Source organism: Ostrea edulis, chromosome 3 (genome assembly GCF_947568905.1).
Source record: "Ostrea edulis chromosome 3, xbOstEdul1.1, whole genome shotgun sequence".
NCBI classification, from domain to species: Eukaryota; Metazoa; Mollusca; class Bivalvia; order Ostreida; family Ostreidae; genus Ostrea; species Ostrea edulis.
The window spans coordinates 77,754,563-77,780,827 of record NC_079166.1 but is presented as its reverse complement, the minus strand read 5'-3'; the positions used below and the strand labels follow the sequence as shown (position 1 = coordinate 77,780,827).

At 36.3% G+C, this 26,265-nt stretch overlaps 1 protein-coding gene and 1 long non-coding RNA gene across 4 annotated transcripts in view; both read left to right on the top strand.

Annotated features, from left to right (window-relative positions):
- Window positions 1-26,265, top strand: part of LOC125676215 (uncharacterized) — a 144,847-nt gene that overhangs the window by 46,042 nt on the left and 72,540 nt on the right. The gene's annotated exons all lie outside the window — the stretch shown is intronic.
- Window positions 1,554-25,734, top strand: LOC130052897 (uncharacterized). Its single transcript, XR_008801267.1, has 2 exons — window positions 1,554-22,224; window positions 24,108-25,734. It is a non-coding gene; the product is annotated as an uncharacterized LOC130052897 (long non-coding RNA).

Genomic DNA, 26,265 nt, shown 5'->3' with positions numbered 1-26,265 from the left:
ACATATTGCCAGCTATTTCTACTGTCATATGAAAGCTTATTAATAAGCATTGTTCTTTCCTCTTAGTATGCAGCGGTTGAGTTAGTTGAATTTGATAGGCTAAGAAAATGTTTCAGGTGAAATAAACATATATAGATGGTTCAATTTTTTAGTTACTGTTTCACTTTTATCAGTGATAGGGGAACTATAATGTATATTACACTGTATTCATTGCACCAACTTGCTCATTATCTCAAATTAAACTACATGTATTCAGTTCTAAGTGTCTTGTATTCCATAACACATTCAATTTAATGTTCATGTATCAAGCAATAAAATAGCCATCAATTGTATTGCAACTAGACACACCATTGCCATTAGTCGGTTTTATTCATGTTAGTTTCACTGCCAGAGCGTTAACAATGTTAGTTTTTTTAAAGCACGAAATATTGTAAATACTGGTCTGGGCCTAGTCTGGCCTCAAAGTTGGTCTGACCCCAATTTTGTCCTCTAATTTAGCTTCAACCCAACAAATAGTCCAATAATGTCATCTATTTTAAATAGTGTATACTTTTTGGTGTGTACTAGTTGAAAAGTTAGGAAGGCAAAAGAAAACGATTTTATCAATATATTGATCAATAAATGTTCGATAAAATCGTACGGATTGGTGGTAGTTCATGATCATTTTAAATGACACATTTACAAAACAACAAAAACATATCATTTTCGAGTTATGACTTTGAAAAACTGAAATCAATAATAAATAAATCAATGAAATCAATGAAAATTTAAAATTGAGAATTCTTAGTTTTGGTTGAGGCAAAAACTATTTTTTTAGATATCGAATATGAGGCCAAGCCAGCATTTGAGGCCAGGCCAAAATTTGTGTTGAAGCCAAAGTAGAGGCCAAAATTGGGGTCAGGCCAATTCTGAGGTCTTATAGTATGCCTATAGACACTCCATTTGGCATACACCAACAAGTGAAAACAACCCTGTTAAATGATCACATCCGCCATGAGTCTTGTATCTTAATAAGAGAAAGCAGAAATCCCTAGTCAAAATCGGTATACAAAGAACGGCCTAACCATTGGTATGAAACATGTCAGACAGCATTTACACATCCGTGTTATAAGAAAGTCAGTTAGAACTGTAGATTCACTAATATACGCTTTGAACAATCTGAATATCTCTGCATCAGGAATTTTCGCCGAAAGGAAATAACGTAATCAGTAACATAAAGTGTTCTACAGGCTGTATCCCATTTTGATTAATAGTCAGCTGTTTCTTTCAAAGAATCGAACCTAGATAGATATTATGGGTACGTATAATGAAGGCGACTGTTACTCAAGTTACATGCATTATGTGGTTGTATTTGATATGAACAGTGTCTACTGCGCAATCATAAGATGAAGACCACACAAGATGAAGACCACATAATCCGAATCACAAATATTTTCAAACACACAAAATACATCAATGATCATATATACAAGTTAGGATTTTGAAGGTGGGTTGGGGTCAATGTTCAAAGGTGAAATTGGACATATGAATATAATGACCACCTAATGATTAGAAAACCTTTTACTTGACAGACATCAAACCTGGCACACTTGGATATCTTCAGAAGTAGATTACCTCTTTTGATTGTGAGGTCACATGATCAAAGGTAGAGGGTAAAAGTGGACATACGAATATACTATCTGTTTATTATCTCTAGAACACTTTACTATACACAAATCAAATTTGGTACACTGGTACATCGTAAGGAGTAGATGACCACTATTGATCATGGGTTGCATGGTCAATCCACTCTGGACATAAGAAAAGTTTGTCTGCTGAATATCTTGAATTGGTTTGGCACTACTATCATAATCAATGAAATTATGTGTGTGCATAACCCTTGTATAATTTTGCACCATGGTGGGCATCTATGTTTTACAAACATTTCTTGTTTTATATTATTCCATGTGCGAGTTCAAAGGGGGTGCTAGAAGATGAAAACGGAAGGACAGTTTTATCACTAGAATTTTATAAAAGAGTAGGGCGGACATACATGTGTAACTACAAACTTAATTTGATTCAGTATATAGTGAAGAGATTTACACTTCACCAGACACATCATTCCCTGGCATACATACCTAACTATAACATATTATTCATTTTATATAGAATTATTATACGCCCGTCCTTGGTCGGAACATATTTGGGTACAGTAATGACTATACGTATGTCCGTTCAGACTTTCTGTTTCTGTTTTCATTTCTCTGCCACATATCAAGCTAAAACTTGTTATGTAGCTTATTTGTGGGTCATTCTAAATCATGTAATAATTTTGATTCATTTTGACATATCTCTTGCAGGAGTGTGTCCTTTTATTTTAAAATTCTTTTGATATGGAGTGTACATAAATTGTCTTGTTATCTCCTCTGATAGTTTTCAAATGAGGACTTTTTTTTATTTTGAGGAGTGTTTCTATGAATGTTATTGATGTGCATATGACAGGGATTTTAATTTTCCTCAGTTTTTTTGAGAACAGTGCACGTTGTTGAACGTAGTTAGTTTCGGGAAAGTATTATATAGAGAGCACATGACATGTCCGTCTAATGCGTTTTTGTCGTATTATTTATAGACACTATGAGATTGTGCAGTTCTTCACTTTTTCAAGTTTTTCTTTAGTAGAAATATTCCCATGGTGGTGTTCAAATTAGTGTAGGGAGGGGTGTTTCTCCACAAACAACGATATTATCATCACCATTGTTTTTAAAATAGTGGAATATCGTACTCTCAAAATTTCAGGTCCCAGGGAAGGTGGTCATTAATGTTTCCGATCCCGATGTTTATTCACTAAGTACAATGCATTATGAACAAAAAGTATAGGAAAGATCTTCATAACTAGAGAAAGTACCATCACCATTTTCACAATGATGGGAACTGACCACTAATACCTTCATCTCCAATTTTAGCTCTTCTGAGCCGAAGGCTCAAAGAGCTAATCATATGGCCATATGTCTGGCGTGCGGTGTGCTTCGACTTTTTGGAAAAAGGGCTATATCTCAAGAACCTCTTGGCCAATTTTTGTCAAATTTGTCAAAGGGTATCCTTGGACCAAGGGCTTTCATTTGTACTAAAATTAGGGTTGTGACCCTTTAACAAAGGAGATAATTAGGAAAATGCAAACAAAAGTAGTGGTTGCTAAAAAGTCTTCTTAAGAACCACTGGGCAAATTATCACCAATCGTATGCATAAGGATGATGATGGGTTGTAGATAAAAAAAAAAAGTGTTCAAGGCATCATCCAGGGGCAAAGGGTGCGGTCTTAAGGTCACTTCAAAGTTGACCTTAAATTTTGTTTTGTTAAAACTTTGATATTTTGCTTAGTGTAAGAACTAGGATCATCAAATTTTGTCAGTTGATGCATCTTAGGACCTAATATCATGTTGTTTCAAAAGTAGGCCATGGTGACCTACTTTTTGAATTTCGCAGGTAATTATTATTAAATGGATTTTGATGCATATCTTGGACACTTTTGAGCCTATGATCATCAAAAGTTGTCAGTTGATGGATCATAGGACCTTGAGCTGCGTCATGTGAAAATTATGCCATGACCTACTTTCTGAATTTCATGGCTAATTATTTATAAATACATTTTAGGTTATCATTTCAGATACCGAGAGGTTTAGAATCATCACACCTTGTAAGTTGATGCGTCTAGAGGCCTCGAAACATTTTTATGAAAAAGTAGGTCACAGTGACCTACTTTTGAATTTTGTAGACATTCAAATTTCACATTTCAATTTTAGGTGCATATTTTGGACACTATGAAAGCTAGGATAATCAAACTTTGTCAGTTGATGCATCTTGATTCTTCATAGTTTGCTGACCAAAACGTAGGTCACCGTGACCTACTTTTGGAATTTGACGGCTATATTTTAATATTTCTGATACCACTTGACTTACAATTATCAAACTTTGTCAGTTGATGCATGTTGAGTTGTCAGAGTGTGTTGACTAAAAAGTAGGTCACCGTGACCTATTTTTGGATTTTGACGGCCATATTTGAATATTTCAGATACTATTTGACTTACAATCATCAAACTTTGTCAGTTGATGGGTCTTGAGTCTTCAGTGTGTGTCGACCAAAAAGTAGGTCACTGTGACCTACTTTTGGAATTTCACGTTTATATCTGAAATTTCAGATACTATTTTACTTCAATTATCAAACTTTGTCAGTTGATGCATCTTGAGTCTTTGGAGTATGTCGACCAAAAAGTAGGTCACTGTGGCATTCTTTTGGAATTTGACGGCTATATTTGAATACTATTTAACTTGTCAGTTGATGCATCTTGAGTGTTCGGTGTGTCGACCAAATGTAGGTGACCGTGACCTACTTTTGGACAGTTACATTTAAATTTTCAGGTACTATTTGACTTAACATCATCAAACTTTGTTAATTGATGAATCTTGGTTAGTGAGAATTTTTGCCTGTTCTACAATGTATCAGAAGAGCGATTCTAGGCCCATGGGCCTCTTGTTATATCATGTGACAGAGTGCACTCTTTATTACAAATGCAATCTCTCAGTGGGTTACATGCTATCTACCGCGTGTCAAAATAATTGTAAGACCATCTTTAGATGCTGGTTTTGACTACGGATTACTCTGTTTACCTGGTTAAGACATAAAGCCCACGGCAAGTGTAACCGATGAACAGGGAATGCGTACTTCTCTTAGACACATAAACCCACCAATGCTGTATCCAGGGGTCCGTGTTTGCCATACACCAAACGTTGTATTCAGAGTGTTTAGCGGTAGTGGCATATGATCAATCAATTTTTGCATCATGGTTTTATTTATTTATATCCCCCCTCGTGCTGAAAGAGGCATATTCTGTTTGTACTTTATATCAGTCTGTCTGTCATGCATTCATGTAAACACTTTTCCTCTTATATATTTAACCAGATAGACTTGAAGCGTTGTACAATGCTTCATAGACATGGAAAATGCCCCCATGCAATTGTGCGTAGACTGTAAAAATACCGATTCATTGATAACGGGAAGTCATCCTTATGTTCCATCGTTTCATGTACTTCATAAGTTATGTATACTTACCTTGTACATAGTGTACGCATGTTTTAAGATCGTAATAGCGTACTATTTAAACAAGCGTGCATACTACACCTTTTATCGAAGTTGCCATTTTCTGACACCCTCTCTCTCACCGATCGCGACAGTATTTTGTTTCACAAATATAAAGAAAATTGAAAAAGAAAAAAAAAAAAAATGAAATACCAATAAAAGACATTGTCTTTCAACTCTTATTTCTTCTCTGTTATTCACCTTTAGAAAATATTTTTACAAGCCTATCTAATAAACAAGAGGTTTTCATTCCCCTCAACATTGAAAAGATAAAGTTACAATGACAACCTCTTTTTCTGTTCTGCAGCTGTTGTTTGTGCTCTCTCCTTTTTCTTGTGAAAATGTGATCGCCATTTCATAACTTAATATTCTTTCCATTCTCTGTCCATATATATTGCTGTCATAGCGCCGCAATTACAATATTCTTGACACTTTCGAACACCTATACAAACATTTACTTCATGCCTCGTTCACACTAAAAAAAAAATAATTCGCATTAAACGTAAGTTAATGCGAATTAAATCTGAACAGCATTCACATGGAAATTTTAATGCACATCCGTGTGAACTCGGCATGAACTTCATCAAAATCATGTTGCAGATTAGTTTAAGAAGAAATGCTTTTAGCGCTTGTAAAACAATTCCTGAAACATTGATTTTGATGGAATTAATGTATTTGTCCGAATTAAAAAAAATCGTACCTGCATATATCATTAGCTCACCTGAGCTGAGAGCTCAAGTGAATTTTTCTGATCGCCTTCTCTGCGTCGTATGTTCGTCTGTCTGTCAGTCTGTAAACTTTTAACATTTTTGACTTCTTTTCCAGAATCACTGGGCCAATTATAACTAAACTTAGCCAAAGGCATCCTTGGGTAAAGGGCTTTCACCTTTGTTCAGATGAAGGGCCATACCCTTTTCAAAGGGGAGATGATGACAAAAATGCAAAAATAGGGTGGGGTCATTTAAAATTTTTCTCAAAAACCACTGGGCATACTCTATAATAACTTTCAGCCTACATTCTTCTCATTCACTAATATTGATATAAAAATAGTGGAGGTAGGGAGACAGTCATTCGCTATATACTTGTATTTCTTTGCATATGAAAATAACAAATAATGATCATTCAGACCCACAAATTAACATCACTGGCTATATAACCATTCACAAAGACTAATCGACGAGGTGGTGCCATATGTACCTACATTAGGGAATATCTTGCATTCACTCTGGTTGAGATTCAAGGAATAAGAGATAGCGATGAGATTTTGTTCTTAGATTTCCTGCTGCCAAAGACAAAACCAGTTATTGTTGGAACGTGTTATGGACCTCCAACTCCGTCAACTTTTCCTGAGGGATAGGATTGTTTTGCTGTTTTTTCGCAACACTCAACATTTTTTTCCAGTTATATGGTGGTGCCCAGTTTTTATTGGTGGAAGAGAGAACCCAGATACAATGTACCTGGGGAGACACAACCGACCTCCCGAAAGTAAACTGGGAAACTTTCTCACTTACCGGCGCGAGTGGGATTCGAACCCGCGCTGACTAGAGGTGAGAGGCCGTGTGATATTGAGCGCGATGCTCTAACCACTCGCCCACGGAGCCACCCTGAGAGATTGGAGAAATCCCTCACTGAAGTGTGAAATATCTCTTCTTTAAAATGTGATTTTAACATTTACACCTTCAATACCAACAATCAACTTTTTCATGCACACATCATATCATCAAACTATTTGGACTAACTCAATTGGTTAACGAACCAACATGTATCACCGATAAATCTAAGTATTTAATGGACCATATCTTCTGTAATGATGCGTAGAAAATATGTCAATCTGGTGTCATCAATATAGGTCTTAGTGACCATTCTCGTATTTACTGTACAAGAGAATCTTACAGAACTTTTTTAGGAAAGCATGACAATATCAAAATAAGGTCTACAAAAACTTATGACAAAGACATTTTTATTACTTTTTTAACAGAAGCCGAATGAAGTAAATATTTCCATGCTAACAATGTTAACGAATCATGGTGTGCTTTTAAAGAAATTTTCGTGAACAATTTAAACAAAGTTGCGCCAGTGAAAGAAATCAGAATAAAGCAAGAGAGAGAGAGAGAGAGAGAGAGAGAGAGAGAGAGAGAGAGAGAGAGAGAGAGAGAGTCTGGAATGCAGAAAGAATACAAATCCTACTGTAAAATTAGAAATCTACTTCAGAATCAGTGTAACATATCCGACTACTTTCACGACAAAATAGATGAGAACAAACGTAACCCCAGAAATGTGTGGCCATGTTTTAAAAGTCTTGGGTACCAACAACATTCCAAAACTAGCGGTACTACAGTTTTGAACAGTAATGGTGGAAACTGCTTTGAGAATCAAACAATTGCAGATCACTTTAATTTATTTTTCACAATTGCAGCAAATCTTGGAGAAAAACTACCCTCTCCCAGAGATTTATACAAAGCAGCATCACATATCATTAAAAGTTTCTATAAAAAACAAGAGAAAGTATGAAACCTCCTTCATTTTAAAGCATGTTGGGGAAAATTATGTTTATAAAGAACTCTGTTGACTTAATGTCACCAAAAGTACAGGCTTATATGGGATACCAGCCAGATTTCTCAAAGATGCAGCACCTATCACTAAGCTTCCATTACATTTTTGATAAATCAGTCTATATCGGAAGAAACAGCTCCCAAAAAACTCAAAATTGCTAAAGTTAAACCTCTTTTCAAGGAAAGTGATCGATTAAAAGCAGAAAACTATAGGCCAGTAAGCATCTTAAACAATGTGTCTAAAATTTTAGAAAAAGCAATATATAATCAACTCGAAAGTTTTCTTATTAATTATTTTATATGACTTCGAATTAGGATTCTAGTCAGAAGTTCATGTTCTACAGACAGCTGTTTAGTGCATCTTACTGATTATATCAAATCAATATCGGATAATTCTTCTTGACCTTCAGATAATTTTTGATATAGTTGATTACGGAAGCCGATAGGTGCCACGGCATAGAATTAATATCTATTTAACTCGTGGCCGCCACTTAAGTTATGTGGCGGCCGCCACTTAATTTAACTGACGGTCGCCACTTATTATCTGGCGGCCGTCAAATAAATTAACTTGCGGCTGGCAGTTAATTTATGTCGCGGCCGTCAATTAATTTATGTGGCGGCCGACAGTTAATTTATATGGCGGCCGCCAGTTATTATCTGGCGGCCGTCAAATAAATTTACTTGCAGCAGCCAGTTAATTTATGTCGCGGCCGTCATTTAATTTATGTGGCGGCCGCCAGTTAATTTGTATGGCGGCTGCCAGTGAATTATATGGCGGCCGCCAGTAAATATAACTGGCGGCCGCAATATAAATTAACTGGCGGCCGCCACTCAATTCAAATGATTTATATGGCTGTCGCCAGTTATTCAACTCTTCTCTCTTTCTCTAACTCTCTCTCAAAATGAAAAGGGTGCAATCCCTCCCCAATGCTTAGTAATATGTATGTGATATATATAGAATTAAGAGCATTGCATTATTGTTTTTCGATTGTGTTGTTAAATACGTAGAACCACGGGGATGACCCTCCATTATTTTGACAACGTTCAATTTCTGTTATTTTCACATGCGAAACTAAGTTATTTTCACAGGTGAAATAAGATTAATTGGCGGATTGGCCCCCATTCCACTCCTTTGGTGGTACTAATGGATGGTAAAAATATAATAATGAACGGACTGATAAATGGAAGGATGAACGGAGCCCCCTCCCTCCAATTTAGGAGTACAAAGTTTGGGTAATATAGACGTTATAGGTTCCTTTTCTGCTTGTCAACTTCTCCGATGACTATCCCTACACTGCTGCGTATTTGCGTACTATTCTAAATCTTTCCAAAATAATCATTGAGCGTTATGAATTGAATTATTGAATTGCAATTGGCAGCCACCATGTATAAATTGAGTGGCGGCCGCCAGATAAAATAACTGGCGGTTGCCAAATAATAAGTAGCGAACGCCAATTGCAACCAGACCCAACCTGACACCCAAGCTGTCCCAGAAAGGAGTCCTGGGGACTGCTCTCTCAAAATGCGGGACTGCTCTGGGACTGCTCTAGAAAGCAGTCCTAGCGGTCCCAGTAGTCCCTGGGACAGCTTTCTGGGACTGCTTTGTTCAGCCAAGCGTGAATGAATCACGTGATGTTATGATTGACAGGAAAGTCCCGTCCACCGTGTATTCAGAATATTCACAAATCACCTCAGTAGTTTTTTCACCGCTTGCTGACGCACTTTCACTAGAGAACTTGATGGAAATAGAATAACAAGAATATATCCCTACATTCTTCGGCGGATAATTTGAATAATATGTAACGAATCATTTACAAATCAAAAATACGTGTACACGTAAGTGGAAAACAGTTTTTGCTAGTTTAATATAGACGATAAGTGAATAAATCATTTAGGCGACTTTACACACATTTATTTCAATAACGCAGTCAAGAAATAAATATAGTTATGCTACATGATTTTCAGAACCCAAGACACACTTCACATGTATGAAATATAAAAAAAATAAAATAATGAATAACAACAACAATATCACCTGATAGAACATGGACGTTAATTGATTTTACGTTGTGTTTGTGGTTATCAGACTTGTAAACTCTGCATGCATCTTTTTCACTCTTATTCATAAACTAACATTTTGGTGTAAATTGATGAAAAAGTTTCACACAAGTATTTTGAATATTTGCTGCCTCCATGTATAATGTATTGTTTTTCTCTTTAATTATATTGTAAGTCATTTATCTTCGATTCCGACTAACGTATTGTCGGCTTAGCTCCTCCCACTAGTTATTGTAACCCCGCCTGTTGGGACTGCTGGGACCGCTGGGAATGTTTTTCGGTTTGTTTACTGGGACTGCTGCGAAACTGCACTGGGACAGCTCTGGGACTGCTTTCTGTCAGGTTGGGTCTGTTTGGTACTGTTATTTATATGGCGGCCGTCAGATAACAAGTGGCGGCCGCCAGTTAAATTAAGTTGCGGCTGCTACACAAATTAAGTAGCTGCCGCCAGTTAAATTATCCTGGCACCTATCAGTTGATCATAAAATACTTTGTGAAAAATTGAATGTCATCGGCGTTAAGTCAATTGAATGTTAAATCCTATTTATCTGGGAGAAAACAAATTGTAAATGTAAACAATGCAAATTTTGCTGTATGTAATTTTACATGCGGGGTTCCTCAAGGCAGTTTACTTGGGCCTCTTTTATTTCTAGTATATGTTAAGGCAGTGGCGTACCTACATTATAGCACTGTAAGCACGTACTTACAAATATGTTTTGCAATTAATAAAAAAAAGATTGTTATTATTTCATAGCAGCTTCCGACAACGCTTTGCGTTCGTACTGGAACTAGTTTCGTTATGTTACAGACCGGTCACCATGATTAGGTGGTCAGAGGGGTCGTTTTGTGACGGGGAGGGGGTTGTGGATCAGAAACCCACTCGTACCTTGGCCGTGTTATGTACTCACGGCTTAAGAATACATGTAATGACTCGTATTGACTCTGAACAATCCGTAAAGCGATTGTAACCCGACGTGAATGAAATCGTAAATATCACTTAAGCATTCGTAATAATCCGTAAACAACTCGTAAACTACCCGTAACATATCGTAAACTAACCGCAAAGATTAGAAAAAAAACTGTTTACGATTGTTTTACGGATTTTTACGAGCATTTTACGTGTTCTTGCGACCAGTTTACGATATTTACGGATTGTTACAAGTTATTTATGGGTTATTTGCATGAAATGAAATCCGTGGACAAGGGTGATTTTTTTGCCCCTATTTTCGCGGATCCTTACGAGTGTGTGCGAGTATCCGAGCTGGCCGTGTAGGTGGAAAATTTTACAATATCATAAAACACAAGTATTCAAACACTAAATATTGCTGCAAAGACGAATCTAGATATAGTGAACCGTTTGTGCCTACTCGTGGGTTAAGCAAGGAGATCACCTTTCCCCTACTCTATTTAATATATTTATTGATGATTTCTACTCACAACATATGAATTTTAACACAAACCCACTTAGGCTTCAAAATGAATAAAAATATTTGGTAATTATTCTCAGTTGTACTGGTAAACTTAAATACGCAGCTGAACAGCTGGATGGCTCTGCACGGAAAGCTTTTTATGCAAGTAAACATTTCTTATCATAAACTATCTGTGAAAACTATTTTAAAATTTTATTCTGCTCTTATTGAACATTTCATTTCACATGGTTCTGAAATTTGGATTTTAGATTTTAATATGTTCATTAACAATTGTGACCTAATACCCTTTGAAAAAATACAGCACTTAATATTTAAAGACATTTTGGGTGTACAGAAAAGCTTCAAATTTAGCCATCAAATATGAACCAGGAACATTTCCCATCTCCTTTCAAGCTCTCCTCTCTATGCTTAGATTTTACAAAATACTAAAAAGCTATGCTGATGAAAACGATATTAAAAATCCAATACTTATGGCTGCTAAACTGGAGGATGATAACCTTTATACCACTGGTTTACAGGAAAATTGGCAGGGACAAATACTAAAGTTAAGAAATAAGTTAAATCTTTTATCATCAGATATTGATAAAAGCACATTCTACAATTACCTGAAAAATTATAATATTGTCAATATTAACATGCTGCTGCAAAATACTGAATTCTCTAAACGTGGAAAATTGCTATTTTACAGTAAAATTAGAAAGAACTATGAATTACAAGACTATTTGAAATTCTCAATTGCGAAAGTAGTACGCTCTAAATTTCCCTTTCAACATCTACAATTAAGATGATGATATATCAAAGGAAAACCATTGCAAAGTACTATGCAACCCTGTTTGTATGCCAACATGTTTGGTGAATGAATACATTAATTGAACTGAATTGAACTAAAACTAGAAAGAAAAACCCCACTTTCACTCAGACTCACACAATACACTAAATACACCTTCCGGAACTCTTCTTTTATCGAAATACAAGGTCACCTCTTTCATTTGTAATGTTTGGTCCTGAACTCTTCAATATACTCGATATAACAATGCCCCAGTTTGACAATGTTCACAAGCCAATGGTTTAAAAATCGTAAACTCTTGGCTAGCGAAGATGCTGTTTGACCTTCGTCGCAAGTCACGCCTATTGTGTCCGTTTACGCTACGTCAAGTGCCGTGGCTGTGGGATCAAAATTATCCTCGACTTCATGAATATTTATATTCATTAATCAGTCAATCGGCGAGCTTCCATTTTTTATGGAAAGAAAATATTCTCAAGTCATGGCGTGCTCGTAGCGGAATAATCCGAGGATTGCCGATTGAGAAGAAACTGTACACGTTTTAGCTGTAACAGTTGTAACTAATGGACGCCCTTTGTTGACTTCACCAGTGTAATAAATTTGCCATATCATATGCGTAAGCACGCCGCTTTCCTTAAATAATTGTCCGATCGACTCTACTCTTTCAGATTTCAAAACATCCACTTTACCCCGAATTTCCTTATCATGTTTCAGAATAGATTAATTTTATGAACACATAATTGACAAGCGTAACCACTACTGTTAATGCGAATTTCATTTCATAAATACATGTACTTGATATAAACTTGACTTGCTTCTGTAAATAGGGATATGTGGCCTGTTTTGTTCGTTATTACTAGTCTATACTGCAGGCTTTTAGGGCACCTGAGTAAACTCAGGTGACCTATTGCAATTGGTTGTCGTTCGTCGTCGTCAGTCGTCCGTCGTGTGTTAACCATTGAACATTTTTAACTTATTCTCGATAACTACCAGTCCCATTTCTTTTCATATTGACATGTAGCATCTTTGGGACAAGGGGGACATCTATTGCAAACTTCAGGACTCCTGCACCCCTGGAGCCTTAGGGGCGGGACAAAAACTGCCCAAAATTGACCAATTTTCAACAATTCACTTCTATACAACCGCACACGTGTAAGAAAAACTAAATGCGTCGTGATGTAGAGCAGGATTGATTGATTGATTGTATATTGCTTAACGTTTCTCTTGAGAATATTTCACTCATATGGAGACGTTTGTAGAGCGGGAGGCCTCTGTCAAAATTGTAAATTTCATGAACCCCGGGGTAGGGGTTCTGACACCAGGGCAGAGCCATGCTTGGTATATAGTGTTTAATGTGTAAACACTTAAATAACATCTTCTTTAGTGTCATTGATACTAAATGGAAAGTAAATGGATATTTAGAAAAACAGGTAGTCCTTTACCAAAATTGTAAATTTGATGATCCTAAGGTTTTGGTATCAGGGTGTGGCCAAAATGGTCAGTTATTAAATGTGTGAACAATATACATTTTTAATTTCTTCTTGATAATAATCATTCCAATTTTTTTCCAATTTGATATGAAGCATATGTGGGACAAGGGGGAGGCTTAAATTGTAATTGGGCCCTTGGGGGCAGGGCAAAGACTTCCCAAAATTGACCAATTTTCAAAAATCTTTACAACCACACATGTGTAAGAAAAACGAAATGCTTAGTGATATACATGTAACCTCCACAAAAATGTAAATTTCATGATCCTCGTTGTAGGAGTTTTGACCTCAGGGCGGAGCCAATCTCACTATATAGTGTTCATGTGTATAATACTTAGATACCATCAGATCAGTGTTGTTGATACTAAATTGAAAGTAAATGGATATATAGAAAGAGCAGGTAGTCCTTTACCAAGATTGTACATTTGAAGATCCCCGGGTTAGGGATTCTGACCCCAGGGTGGGACCAAACTTAGTATACAGTATTTATCTGTAAGTTTGCTGATACTGTATGAAATCTAAATGCATACTTAAGAATAGCAGAAAAGGATGTACAAAAATTGTAATTCTACACATCTTGTTTTATACTCTTGCTGAACATTAGAATTTACCTTATACATTCAGAACAGGACAATTTTTTTTTTCTAGATTTCATAGCCCTTTGGAGTAGTGATATTTTTTCATTAGTACTCAGGTGACTGATAATACCTGTGGGCCTCTTGTTTGTTGTGGGCGCAGACATTAAAGTATCGGAAATTTGTTATTGTACTTGTGATTGGTCAAAGAAATTATTGCATCACTTTATAAACATTCATGAAAATCGAGGGTTTGCTGATCATGTCGGCACGGTTTGAGGTCGGGTAGGTACTTCTGGGCTTAGAACCGTGGTTAACGATGTTGCAGCTTGACATGTTACATGTATGACTGTGCAGGCCACGTTTTTTCCCGTGCTAGATGGCGCGATGTCGCTTGTCAAACAATCTTGTGATTTTCTACCGTCTTCTTTATAGAAGGCATCGCTATGCGAAAACACACGGGTAAACGCGTTATCGGCTATTCGGTTATCGGACATTCGCTTCAATGACGTATGTTTGGGAAACACAGGGTAACTTCATACGTTGTTTTTATTGATAAAGACACATTCTATGCCGCGGTAATAGTAATACTAAATAGGTATATGATCATCCTTTCAGCAGCTAAAAGCGCACATCAATCAATTCCCATTTAAAAGATTAGCAGCACTGAGAATAGAAAATCCATTATGCATTTTGTAAAAATCTATCAAAAATGTAATACTAGAGCTGTAAAGAATTGTATTTATTCAAGAGGGGGTATTGATTAGCATTTTTAGACTTAAATAATCCTATACAGCATTAACTAGACACCAAATTGGTGTTTTAGTAATAGAAAATTCGTGAAACTGGTGTTGTTAAGTGTTCGGAACAAAGTAATGGAGACTTAAAACTATAGTAGTTGCGTTGTGTCATTCTTATCTGCTGGGTACTGAGTTGGTGGATCTAATAGAAATTAAAAGTTTTTTCTGGTGACAAATCGATTGATAATATATTGTTTAATGCCCCTCTCGGGAATGTTTCCCTTATATGGAGACGTCACCATTGCAGATGAAGGGCTGCAAAATTTAGGCCTATCATAGGCACTTACGGTCTTTGAGCAAGGAGGGATCTTTATCGTGCCACACCTGCTGTGACACGGGACCTCGGCTTAAGCGGTCTCATCCGAAGGACCGCCCCATTTAGTCCCATCTTACGACAAGCAGGGGATAATCAGGACCTACTCTGACCCGAATCCCCACGGGCATTTTGTATATGTATGATTAACTGTCAGACAAAATAGTAGCGTAGTACATGCAATGTATGAAACATTTTATACTAGAGAAAGGGAGCTTGGACTGGTGTCAAGTTATGAAATGATGGAGCTTTTAAAAAAAACCTTTTCCCCTAACAGTATGATTTTTTTAAAAAACTTTTAAAACAATCTAAGTCCTCATTGAATCCGAATTCATATTTTTCTTTCAGATTCCATGGATGATTTCACGTGCTACTACTATAGCTTCTCGACATGTCATTTCGAATAATAGTATAACATAGTACTGATAACTATCCCAGTGATGTTATTAAATGCAGACAATAAGTCATTAAACTTATCAGAGACACCCAAGCGAAAATACATGTATATGTTACAAGAACCTACTAAGAACTAAACCTTGATGTACCACCTACCAAATAACAATCCACATGTAAATGAAATGTAACAATACTAATTTCTACATACAATTTATAGTGTCTGACACATGTACCAGAACGCACGAACTCAAAACTCAATCGAGATGGATGGACAGGGATAAACATACATTCCCTTTGTCCACCGTGATCAAACCCTAACTTGATAGCACAGTCATTCTCTATCAAATGAGGAAATGTTTTCCGACCATGCATTACATACAATTTAGTGCCAATGCGATTTACTCCGATAAGTATGCAGAAAAGGTTTTTTGCCACGCACTTGGCACATTTATTCACTGGTCATTTGCTATGATCCTATAAGGCTGGTTCTTGTCCGGTTGTTTGATATTTGTCTCTTTAGACACGTTTTTCACTTTCATTGCATCCTTGAAATTTCACACCACATATACCTGTACGTACATGAATTCAAATATTCACACTAATTGAATAACATTGCAATTGAAGCCTGATTATGTTTGTCGCCATAAGCAGAGCAGTCTCGTAACCAGAGAGAAAACGAAGTGTACCAATGAAATCACCTATTTTTGTGTGCATAGAAACAGGGTTTCTTGTCAATTCCGAAACCCAAAAGAGTTTACAAAATTATTTTCTAAAGTGTTTTAGTGTACCAACGCATCGTGTGTACGTGGACTGATTTAACATTCGTTTTATGATTTCCCCCTCTTTGTTTTCGACAGAATGGTATAAACATGTATGGTAAATGTCACTGATGAAAGGTGAAGATAACGAACAGTGATCAATCTCATAACTCCTATAAGCAATAAGAATTAGAGAGTTGAGCAAACATTGACCCCTTAATACACCATGGATGAGAACAGGTGTCTATGACGAGTAAACATCCTCTGTCACACCCGCCGTGAGCCCTATATCTTGATAAGGTAAGCGGAGGTATCCGTAGTCAAAACCAGCGTGCCAAGAAAGAAGAATATCCTAATCCGTCTACTTCATGTCCATACACTGTATGATGTACAGTGATCCCCCGCTATAACGCCAACATTTGTACCTCGGCAATTTCGGCATTATAACGGGGGTGGCATTATATCGGGGGAAGGGGGTATGTGTACAGTTGTCATAAGAAATCAAACACATTTATCTACTACATCATGCTTTGAATGCCTGGATAATCCCGGCTTCCTGTGGTCGTAAATGCCTGATAATGGTAGGAGTATTTAATGATTTCTAGTTTTTGTTTGATGTCCAAGACACTTACACTTAGGTGTGTCCGCCATACTTAGATTTCAAAACCAATACTGCATATCTGAACTCAGTTGATTATAATTTACGTAACTTATTATCTGCTGCAAACTTTGATATCTTGATAACTAATGTCAGATAATTGCGTAAGCCAACTCACTGAAATTTTCCTGCCGTTGATTGGCGATAATTCGCGAGGGTGATTATAACGGAAATTGACCCAATCGTACCTGTAAATAGGTTGGCGGATGGCGGCATGCGGGGGATGGCGCTATAACGGGGTTTAACATAGCAAGGAAAACAGGACTTTGAACTTTTTTGGCGATATGCGGGGGTGGCATTATAACGGGGGCAATATAACGGGGGATCACTGTACATTAAAATGATATTCAGCATGATGTTAATGATTGGAAATTGATTGAATGGACATTATGATGCTGATTAAATCATAAACCGGGGTTATATAATGCAGTTACTTTTAGACACAAATACCTTAATGGCAAAGTCTCCCTCTCTCTCTCTCTCTCTCTCTCTCTCTCTCTCTCTCTCTCTCTCTCTCTTTCTTTCTTTCTCAAATAATTTGTACGCAGTTTCGTACTTGCGTATAGGTAGCTACGCGTTTGCAGAGTATTATATGTCTTTCTTATAAGATAAGAATATGCAAGACTCCACGTATTTTTGTATCTGATTGCTATTTTTGATCTAACTTTAATATAATGTACATAGAAAATAAGCAAAGCCCGATGATAAGATCATACAACTTGTTTATAAAAGCAGAAAGGGGCAATCAATTTCACGTTTTATTAGAAGAGAATTCTTTCCACCTTATGTTATTTCATATACAACTCATTAAATGGTTAATGCTGAGTATTCGTGTGATTCTTACTTTCCTCTACAGTAACATCAACCTAATTACTGATAACCAGAGTTACTGATAACATTCAAAGTAATCAACCAAATTTCCGGTAACGAATTAAAATCAAAATTATTGCTTGTAGATTGACAAAACTTGTCTCAACGATTGATTGATTGTATCTTGCTTAACGTCTCACTCGAGAATTTTTCACTCATATGGAGACGTCACCAACACCGATGAATGGCTTCAAATTTAGGCCTATGCTCGGCGCTTACGGCCATTGAGCAGTGAGGGTTCTTTAGCGTGCCACACCTACTTTGACACGGGTCATCCGTTTTTAAGGTCATCTCCGAGGACCCATGACATTCACATCTGTTGCCGAGCGTTTGGCGATGGAACTGTCACTACCTGTTTTAACGACTTAGGTGTGTCGCGGCCGGGATTCGAACCCCGGGCCTTCCGCATACGGGGTGAACGGTCCGTGGTTCGAATCCCGGCCGCGACATTGGCCATATGTTATATTGTTGACAGTAAGTAATGGTTGATAAATTGCAGAAAATGTCGGGTTGCATTTACTTACAATAAAAATTGTGACCAAAATGTGTAACAAAATTGGTAAATTTTACTTTTGTAAACGTTCTATTCTTCTACATCAACACCATAGAATACATCCGCGCATTTTTCTTGAATTTTAATACTTACGGTCCAACGCAAACTAGTTGCCGTGCCCTAAAAGAACTCCAATCACAATTATTTTAAGAAAATAAACTTACCAGTCCAAACCACTTTCAACCGAATGTCCGAATTCTACCGAATAGCCGATAACGCGTTTACCCGTGTGGAAAGGTTGTTATTGCTTTTCTTGACATTTAAAATGTTACATATCACAGTCATTGATACAATTTAAAAGATATACGCCTTTGCTGAAAACATAAATAAAAGACGTCATGCTTTGTTAGAACACTTCTGCGGTGACAGACATCTGTCTCGCAGAAACGCATGCAACTTCTCAAATCTTATTGAACATGTAATGGACCGGCTCGTGCCGTCCCATAATAAACACATAATGCTATATGCCACCCCCTATTTTATTTACAGAATACCGTTAACTTGTATGGATATCCAGCACCAAAATTGTAGCATATGCATTTTTAATCATGATACATATGTATATATAACTGCAATTTGTTTTTCTACCTACAATGCATTATTTGGCTAGTTGTATTCGGCGCCGGACGCGCCCGCGCGGCAATCGTGATCATTGTTTTCCGGTAGAATTTGCCATGGTAATAAACACTCACATGAGCTTAATTTTCTCTACTTTTTAGCTTTATCGCTTGTTTTTTTTTTTTTTTTTTTTTTTTTTGTTTTTTGGTTTACGGAAATAGCTTACGCAAATATCAACCCCAATCAAAGTTGTTTTTTTCAAAGACAACAAACTAATGATACTTAGTGTCTTTTAGCTATCAATATATATTTTGCCCTAAAGTGTTTATATCTATATGAGAATTCACAATTTTAGGAGCTAGGATACAACCCACAGAATTTCCCACTTTGATGACAAATTATTTACTAAATGAATGAATTATCAATAAATAAGTGTCCCTTCCCAGTGTCTAAATATTAATCATCCGTCAGACTTTATCAATTGTTATGTACATATTTCTTTTCTTTTTTCAATATTTTTTTTTTGCCTGGGCTCATATGATGTGAAAGCCCCCCACCCCCCACCCCCCAACCCAACCCTAACCCGTTTATCAACACTCCAAATGCCATGCGAAACTGCGCATATAAGACCCCCTTATCTTTTTCTGATCCAGGATCAACACATTTATTTTCTTTTTATACTTATGTTTTGTAAGTATACATTAAAGATTATCGAAATCTCTTCTACGTTCAATTAAAATTCTCGTTGTCATTGATGATATTTCTTCTTGATTTATTAAATTTTTAGATAATATTTGATGTATATTTACAATCCATAAGTTAGAAAGGTGTGTAGAAGGTTCGGGGGTGGGGTGGGGGGGGGGGGGGTTGCATGATCCATCATACTTCAAGTCCCTGTCTATATATTAAAACTACCCCTATTATGACCTCACCACGTGCGACTTCTGGTAAAATATCGAACCGAAATAACGTATGATAAAAAAATTAGCGATACATTTCTATAAAAATAATTGTAACGCGCGGACGCATTATTTTTGGTCTAATTGATTTTCTCGGAATAGCAGCCTTTTGACGTAAAATTTCCAATTGATAAAGTACCGAAACCTGTACCAAAAATGTCAACGAAGCCCTGGGCCCTACATGTATGTATGGCTATGGCATTTTTAAAATTGTTCAGTATACATCAGTGGCGGAATTAGGGGAGGGGAGCGCAGCCCTGAAATTTCAAATCAAAGTCAAATCGTGGTGTGTTGTTTAAAAAAAATGTACTAAACGATACCAGAAGCAATATTTTTTTTCCACTCCCGGAGAAATAAATCACAAAATCTCTTGATTTCTTGAATTACTTTATTGGGAGAACTTATTTTTTTCCAAAAACCCTTAATGTTTGCGTCATTTTATTAATTTCACATTATAAAAAAATGATAGAAAATGTTACAAATGACTAAATAGGGACACGTTTCAAGCTCTATAAAATCTGTTGAATCCAGGAGCTTTCGGGGGCTTCACTCTGGAGCCACTGGGGCCTTTAAGGCTGCGCCCAGACCCCTTGCTTCATAAAGTGACAACCCCTGTAACAGCAATTCCTGGATCCTCCCTAGTACATGTATATTTATCTATTTATATTTATATCTCTATCTTTCTGTCAGTCTACATACAAGTATCAGTAGGTAGATTTAAACTGATAAGTAATGTCTTGAGTTCCAGCCCCGCTCGTGCTATGACTTCGTCAAACCTAAAAGGTAAACATAGTAATAGTGCTCCATCATAAACCGCTCAGCATTTAGAAGCGAGAGTAAGACCTTTAAGGAGGTATGCTACACCAGAGAAATTTGATGTAGATGAAAAGTGGAAAATATGTACAACAATATTTTGAAGTTGAAATTTTTCAAATTTACTTAATTTTGTCAAAAAATACAGTTTTAGTAGAAGGTAATCTGAAAAAATAAAATAAAACCTCTGCTGGACTTGAACCTGTGACCTACAGTTTAGTAGTCGGTATGCTAACCTACTGAGCTAATCGGCTAGGTATCTTAATTGAAAAGCAAAAGTCAAATATTGCTGATATTGATTTTTTCCTTCATGTTTTAACCCTTTCTCTACCGTATCGGTCAATATGACCGATAGCGCGTAAAAACAGGGCTACGCAAAAGGAGTGTCTATAAATTTTTGAAACTACGGACGTAATATATATGTTTTATATATCATATTTTTGGAAATTTTCTATATTTTTTAACTATGCAAAAATCAATTGATTAAATAAAGCCATTAAATTAAAAAAAGCATTTAAAATGAAGGATGACTTCGTCTAAATATGACGCAACGCTTTGTAGCAAGGCCATTTCCCCCCTCGCTATGATTTTTTTTTATTTTCCCTATGACTGCAATATTTTTTATATATTTGAGAAGCATATATTCCCTGCTTTCAGTACATATAAAAATTATTTTTAATGCCTGGCAAAGTTATAAGAAAATAGCAATTTTTTGCACATATACGTTGTTTTACGATTTTATTTCGCAATGTTTAAACAGATCGGCGTTTTATCTATATTTATATATGGAAATAGGGAAAAGTAAATACATCCTGTAGAAGTAGAGGAAATGTTCTTTTTGATGGACCCTTATTCATATTATAATTCTCGGTAGTTTTTATATTACGATAAAATGAAATTGGGACATGCTGCGCGGTTTTCTTAAAAATTAGCGACAAATCGACGTCGCTAAAAGCAATCGACGCGCGTCGCACAATAAAGTGGTGAAAACTATTTGTATTGTCCTCTTTTAGTAAATTCAGTACCTGTTGATACACTAAAACAACATACATACATGTATGAAATAATCAGCCAGGTATCTCTGCTTTTTTTTTTTAAAGCATAAAACCAATATTGGTTTATAACAGTTACACAACCTACATGTAACTTCATAAAACACCTATTGAGAATATTACATCGGCAGATTGAATTTAAAAAAAGATAAATAAAGTACTTCGAATTCAGATATAAACGTTATATTTGTTCGGAATAGTAATAATTTTTTTCTCTGCCAAAGAAAGAAAACAAAAAAGAAGTTCGCCTATATATAGCCTGTATACTTTTATTTTTCCGTGATCCGGATCGCGGGCCTCGCGGGCTTTTCTGAAAGTGTGCACGGAGAACACACGTGTTTCCGTTTCAACGAAAACAACACAGCTTCACCGTGACTGCCACAACCAACGCTTGTATTTTACATCTTTAAAACGACCTGATGTCAGAAGAAGATGCCCTGGATCGCCTGTTGCAGGATGACCCAAACGATCATGCATTCAGTATAAATACGTACATGTAAGTTGATGTAGCCACATAGGCCGACTAAAAAGAAAACAAAAATGTGGTTTTGTCATGTTATGAAAAATTCACGATTAATTAACCACAATTTGATGCCATGGTTTGTCGTTTCATGAAAGCAAATATTTATATTTTATGATATCTAAAACAAGTGAATAACACCCTGTCCGGGTCCGGCAGTTTGATTAACACCCCTCCCCCCCCCCTTTTCCCCAGAATTATCTCCTTACGTGACGCGCGAGTGTAAGAAGGGGGTGTATTTAGTGTATAATGGGATGGGGTGGTTTTAATCAGACTGGGCATTCACGACCGCTGGTGAGAAGGCTATTTTCCAAGTTTGTTCCATGTTTATAAAAGAAATTATCTTTCTATGAAAAGAAAACACAATCTGTTAGGAAAACACACTTATGATAGAATTTATTATCATAATTTGAATTATTTTCTTTATTCTGTAACAGAAATAAAAACAAAATGTGTGTTTGGGCCAAAATGGGGGTGGGTTAACATCAATCAAAGTCTGATTATGACAGGCTAATGAAAAATCATATTGATTTCTCTTTTATCCAAATGCATGTATTTTATATACACTTAGTAGCTTATGACCATAAATTAAATGTGATCCATACATGCTGGTACTTGTATGCTATGAGCTGATGGGCATGTCTTCCCTTCTTGCCCACAGGGGCTCGGTTATCAGATATTGAAGTTTTGTATTATTTGTTCCTGAATAATAAATTGAAGTTTTGCATGATTTGTGTCCGAATAATAAATTATATAAATGCAAGGTGAAGATAACGAACAGTGATCAATCTCATAACTCCTACAAGCAATACAAAATAGATAGTTGGGCAAACACGGACCCCTGGACACACCAGAGGTGGGATCAGGTGCCTAGGAGGAGTAAGCATCCCCTGTTGACCGGTCACACCCGCCGTGAGCCCCATATCATGATCAGGTAAACGGAGTTATCCGCAGTCAAATCAGTGTGCCAAGTACTTTAATGTACACATGATACACCTTTTTGAAAACCTCTAAAAAAGCGGATTTTGGTGGTGGATTTTATTTATATAATTTATTATTCGGACACAAATCATGCAAAACTTCAATTTATTATTCGGGAACAAATAATACAAAACTTCAATATCTGACAACCGAGCCCCTGTGTTCTTGCCGGTCTCCTCCGTGGCCGAGTGGTTAGAGCATTGCGCTCAAAATCACACGGCCTCTCATCTCTGTCGGCGCGAGTTCGAATCCCATTCGCGCCGGTAAGTGAGAAAGTTTTCCCAGTTTACTTTCGAAAGATCGGTGGTCTCTCCCCAGGTATCTGGGTTCTCTCTTCCACCAATAAAAAAAACTGGGTGCCACCAGATAACTGAAAAATTGTTGAGTTTGGCAGAAAACATCAATCAATCAACCCCCTTCTTGCCTAGATTTTCTCTAATTTCGACTAAATCCACAGCCCATCAGAGTACCATACAAGGGGATTTAGACACTGGGTACCATTAAGAAGCAATTCAATTCAACTTTTATATCTGGGGTCATTCACTTTCCCTCAGTGTTTCAGTATTTTCGCTGGACCCTGTAGGTTTTAACCTGAATTTCTTCAGTATTTGCCCTCGTGTATAATATATGCTAGGCATAATGCAGATACCTACATGATACATTTTTTTTTCATTACCCACTCTGCTACTCTCGCAATGTATAATAAAATATTCGATTCATTTCTAACACATGTATGCAATCCCTTACCATATCTTTAAATAAATTTGAGTAAATAAATTTAAGTGCGAAACTGTTCCATGCTACCGTGAAACTTAGATTTTGCTTTTTAAACATAAACCAACAATTCTTAATTGTGATTTCTTTTCTTCTTTAAAAAGGGTATTGACATCGCAATATTTAGTGGGAAGTTCCCAGGTATCATCCGCTAGCGACAGTCTACTGACAAATCCAGACATGCATTGGAAGGATGCTGATGTGGAGGACACAGGAACACCTGATCCCAGAACTGTGGCATTTCATTCGGGGTGACAACCTGCCTTTCAGTTGGTATGACTCTTTGAGGTTGAATATAGGGTTAAATCAGTGTAAATTTGATTAACATTCAAATAAATCCAGATAATACATTCACAATTGGAATCATGGCATTATGGTACACTGATATGTGTGTACCATTTTACTGTTCCTTTTTTGGTGGGTTTTTTTTTTTTTTTTTTTTTGCTGCATAACTAGGGATCGTATACATACAAAATGAGACAAAACAATTTCTAATTAGTTTCTAATTATAAGGTATGACACGTTTTAAGGTATGGTGGCCAATACTGATTTTATTTGCAATTTTCTTTCAGATATGGGACCCTATTATTCGGAGAACTGCAGATTTTATGAAGCTGTCTTTGACAGAAGATTTGGTTTTCTCCATCTGTGTTGCCACCAACCATTATGCTGAGATGGTCATATCTAGGGGGAAGGGTTGCCATATACTTCCCAAGGAAGTTTTCAGCCTCTCACTGAAGAGGAACTGTACAGGTATTACTAGTTTTAAAAACCGATATTGTGGCAGTGATTTCCAGTTTCAAAAGAATAATAAAATGCATAGTAAAAAGATTACCTTTACCAAAATTAATCTGGCTGTGAATGTAACTCATTTATTAAATGTGTACTACAATTACCTCTGATAAAATTTCATAAGTAATTAAATGCATACTTTTCAGAGGGCCTTGATTATCGAAAACATTTACAGAGCCAATTTGAGTATTCAAAAGCTTTGACAATACATTAGTATTTAGGACTAAGTATTAAGAAATACTTTTTTTTCCAGATTTTTGTGCATTATCTTATACACGCCTGCTGTGAAGTTCCAGTCGATAGACAGATATTGGTCAACGCATGCCCCTGTCGGAACAACTCGTTATCAAGAATTATGTCTAGAAATAGGTTTCAAGAGGTTGAATATAAGAACATTTTTGTTAAATATGATGCAAGTACATTTAAATCTAGTGATTGAAAGTAAGTACTTGAACATTCGCTTATGTTGAACTTGGAGAGGAAAAATGGTTAGTACTTTTTGATAACATTTGATAAGGTGTTGTTGCTTAGCAACCAAATATAACTGAATAAAAAATAGATTATTTTAGATTAACAATAATTGAAAGATCTTTGTTTTAATGTTGCAATACTTATTCTATTTAATGGAACATAATGGCAAAACGTCATATTATTAGAAAATGATGGACAAGTATATAAAGTACGAAGTTTCCATTTGATGATCTTTGACCTTAATTCTCTTCATTACATTTTTTGTTAAAAACCTTTTAAAATGATTAAGATCTATTTAAAGATTATATTTTTAAAATAATGTGACATTTACTAATCATCATGGATTGTAATTACGTTTAAATTGTGTCGAATGGATGCAGAAAGGCAAATTATGGTCAAAATTGTACTATGAGTGTTGTTACTTAGCAACCAAAAATATTTGTTTGTCAATAAAATTGATTAGTTTGATTTTGTTCTTTTTATAGTATATTAAAAGGCACATTAGCTCATACATTTAGAATTTCCTATTTTTGACTCTAATCTAGTGAGAGGGGTCGTAATATATATATTTCAGAGAAAAAAGATTGCAAAAATGTGCACTTATATGACCTTTGACCTCGTAGACCTATATGAGGTCATGGGATACATTGACAAATTTTATAAGAAATTGTTCCCTGTCCAATTCCTAACAAAATTACATGTCATATGCCTACCCCAAATCGTGATCCATACAGATTTAAATCGATTTTAAAATACTGTCATTTAGTCTCTAAAAACCTCTAAAATGTGCCGGTAGAGAAAGGGTTAATGGAAGTCAGCCATTATGACGATGTAGAGTACGTCCTTAATATTAAAACGGAGGTCTCCTGTCACTTGAAACTGGCGTACGTTGGCACGTTAAAGTACCTCCACTGCTACGGCCCTGAGCGCTAAGCATAGGTCTAAATTTGTGACACTTCGCCTACAGCTTGTGGCGTCTCAATATGAGTAAATAAGTTC